Here is a 4123-nt window from a genome sequence, read left to right on the forward strand (position 1 = left end):
AAATCTTTATCCCATATATTAATTGGGTTCTTGTTTGTTTGAGGGTTTATTTTTGTTGGGTTTAACTTATTGATCTCTAACTATGGGTCTGATGCTTAGCTAGTAAAAATATTCTTCCATTCTGTTCTCTTTATATCCTGCTAACTTTTCTTTTGCTATGAAGAAACAACTTCAGTAGGAAGCAATTCCATTGATCCAGAAAAAATAATATTACACCATTCATAAGGAAAGGGAAAGACTTGGAACAAACTTATAGAAAGAAACTTTAGAAAACAAAACTTATAGGAAGAAAGACTCAAATATATATAGGTTATCTGATTTCCCTCATTTGTTGTATTAGAATGTGCCTATAATTCTATAAGTAAACACACTTGGATGGTAAAAGAAAGAACATTACACTTAGACATCATAAATTACAAAAGATTCTAAACATTTATACAGTGAGCTCAAAGGAGGATGCTCTTTGGAGAGTATCACAAATTCTCAATAGCTATATGAATATTATCATATAAAATAATGTTCATCAAAATGACCTTCAAGAAATGATAATGAGGGTTCTTTTATTTTTTTGATTTTTCCTTCTGTCTTCTGAAGCTGGTTATTTTTTTGTACCTTTGGTCTTATATGTAAGTTTGAAAAGTGCAAGGGGGAACAGAAATGGTGGGACAAAGGGTGAACAAATGCAGCAGTGCTACTCAATAGACACTATATTAAAACTGAACTATACAACTTGGGGGCAGGGAGGTTGAAAGGGAAAACTGGGAGAAGATGAGGGAAGAGGTGACACTGTTCAAAAAGAAATGTATTCATTATCTGACTTATGTAATTGTATCCCTTCTGTACATCATTTTTACAAATTTAAAATGGACCTCATAAACAGGCCAGAGTAGCTATACTAGTATTAGATAAAATAAGCTTTATTGTGGTTTTTTTTTTTTTTTTTTTTTTTTTTTTTGTCGGTCGTGGGCTTGAACTCTGGGCCTGAGTGCTGTCCCTCAGCTTTTCAGCTCAAGGCGAGCGCTCTACCACTTGAGCTACAGCGCCACTTCCGGTTTTCTGGTGGTTTATTGGAGATAGGAGTATCACGGTCTCTCTTGTCCGGGCTGGCTTTGAACCGCGATCCTCAGATCTCACCCTCCTGAGTAGCTAGGATTACAGGCGTGAGCCACCAGCGCCCGGCTAAAATAAGCTTTAAATTAAAAGTGGTATGAAAGTCAAAAGAGACAAAGAGGGACCTTAAATACTGATAAAGAAAAGTGTCTCCATCAGGGGGATATATGAATTCTGGGCTGGGAATGTGGCTCAGTGGTAGAGGACTTGCCTTGCATGCATGAGGCCCTGGGTTCGATTCCTCAGCACCACATAAGCAGAAAAAAACCAGAAGTGGTGCTGTGGCTCAAGTGGTAGATCACTCACTTTGAGATGAAGAGCTGAGGGATAGTGCCCAGGCCCAGAGTTCAGGACCCATGACCGGACCCAAAAAAACAACAACAAAAGAAGAATTCTAAATATCAATGCCCTGAATCCTAGAGCTCCTAAATTTTTCTACAAATACCACTTACCCTAAAATCATGCATACACCCAAACAGATTGTTGGTTGATTGAACACATCATTTTACTTCTGGACAGGCCATCCAGGTAAAAACTTAGCAAAAAAACTTTAGAGATAAGTAACTGCATTGACAAGCTATAAGTAACAGATATCTACAGATTGTTTAACCTACCAGCATCACAATATATATTCCTCTCAGCAACCCATGGAATGTTCTCCAAAATAGATCATATCTTAGATCACAAGGAAAATTTGTGAAATTCAAAAATAAAAATGAAATTTTCCTTGAATCCTGACAGACCACAATGGGACCAAATTAGATATCAACATCAAAAGGCATCACAAAAAATTCTGAAACTCACAGAGACTAAATAACACATTGTTAAATCATCAGTGAGTCACTGATGGGATATGGAGGGAAGTTCCAACGTTTATGGAATTAAGTGAAAGTGAACACACAAAACACTGCCTCCTCTGGGACACAACAACACAGGCAATACTCAGAGGAAAATTTATAGCTTTGAGTATGTGCCTCAACAAACTAGAACAATATTGAATCAACACTAATGATGCACCACTAGGTCCTTGAAAAACAGGAACAAACCAAACCAAAAACGGTAGACAGAAATAATACAAATTAGATTAAAGAAATACATGAATCAGAGTCTCAAAAAACATACAAATAATCATAATTGACTTTTATCTAATAGTAGCTCACAAATTTGCCCAATGAATGTCAGTGTAGCTATTTCCAGAGATAGACTCAACCGCTCAAACCAGTGAACAAAACAAACTACTAGGATTCTAAGAAACAAAGATTTGTTTGCCTTTAAATAGATTTACTCTGTTTTTTATTATTAAGGTGATTTAAGAGTGATTATAATTACATGAGTCAGGTAATGAGTACATTTCCTTTTATGGAATGTCTTCAGTTCCTTTACTTGTTCTCAGTCCTAAGCTACTGTCCCCACCCATGTGTTAAATCATTCACTTTCATCAATGTTCAATGAACTCCATTGCTGCCATTTGTCACCGATTTCCCTAAAGCTCTGTGCCCACCCTCCACCTTCTTGAAGACGTAAAATGAATATACCAGACATAAAGTAAAGAAGACAGAATCATCACAAACTATAAACAACAACAGACACAAAACAAAAAAGGAGTCTTCTGTTTCCAAATCTCATAGTTTGTTTCAGTTATGTAAATCATGTTATATAAATATAATTATTGATTATCATAAAGTCAATTCTAGGATTGAAGTGTGATAACTTATAAGTTTGCTTTCTATTTAGGTAATGCTTTTTATTTTAACATTAAATGTGTAACACAATTCAAGTCCTAGTGAAATCTGAAGGTTTAGATTTAAATTTAAATTTTCAAAATGTCTAATAGTTCCATTTTGGCAACTAAAATGAAAAACAGGAAAGTTTTATCCTCAAGAATTAAATAACTTCATGTATAAAAAAGTAAAATAAATGTAATATTAATTTAGTGGAAGTAATAAATCAAATACAATTGCAATGCATCAATTCCATAGGTTATGAGAACTATTGATAAAATTAATACAACTTGTTTTAACGAGATTACTTAACACATGAAACAAGTGATAATTTTCTTTTCTAGGTGAAGTGGATAAAGAAATTAAAGCCCAAAGATTCCAGTGTCTTGTGTGCTTAGTATGTGTCAATTTACACATATGCTTTGCTCATCTCAACGTTATTTGAAGATAACTGAGAACAAGACTAGAATGGAAAGAATCACTCAAATATTTACTTTTATTTTGTGACTAAATGTTTTTTATATCTCTTTATTTTATTTCAAAAATATGGTAAATTTATTTAAGTCACATCAATAATAATGAGAAATAATCAGCCCCTTGCTCTTTAAAAGACAATCAATAAGAAAGGAAACAACAAGCATAAAAATTGAACCTCATTTTGAAATGGTCTTTGTATATTGTGGTGCTTTGTAATTGTGGATTATGTGACTATCCCATGAATCTGGGCTAAAATCACTAGGGCTACTGGAAGAAAATTTCAAAATATAGTGCAGCTAACACAGCTGTGCAGTTGTTTGTTGGTTTCACTACAGTAGCAGCAGGGCATAAAATGTGCAAAGTAAGTAATTCTACTACTTTGTAGGCAAGAATGTGATGAAAAGTATACTTTTATCTTCTGAGATGAAATATGAAGACCACACTTTAAAAGCTTACTAAACGATCAGCCCTTTAAATAACAGTGCCATTTTTAAGGCACTCTAGATAATTCATGTCCTTCATCTCCCCACAACCATTACTGCCATTCACAAATCATTGCCAAGGTGAATTTGCAGTTCTTTTAGATATTTCAAATGGCTTAGGAGTAACATAAACAATAATTCCAGTTTTTGAGAAAATTTAATTTACAATCAGCAAACAAATCAGCTTCAACTCCATAGCATAACCTTTAGGAAAAATGAATTAAGGAATACGGCATGTACTTTGTAATTTAATATTAGACATTAGAGCAAAATGCCAGAAAAAGAATCTGCAAGAAATACACAGAAGTCTTTGATAAGATATTAAAGATTATC

Source organism: Dipodomys merriami, unplaced genomic scaffold (assembly GCF_024711535.1).
Source record: "Dipodomys merriami isolate MVZ:Mamm:240054 unplaced genomic scaffold, mDipMer1.0.p SCAF_725, whole genome shotgun sequence".
Lineage (NCBI taxonomy): Eukaryota > Metazoa > Chordata > Mammalia > Rodentia > Heteromyidae > Dipodomys > Dipodomys merriami.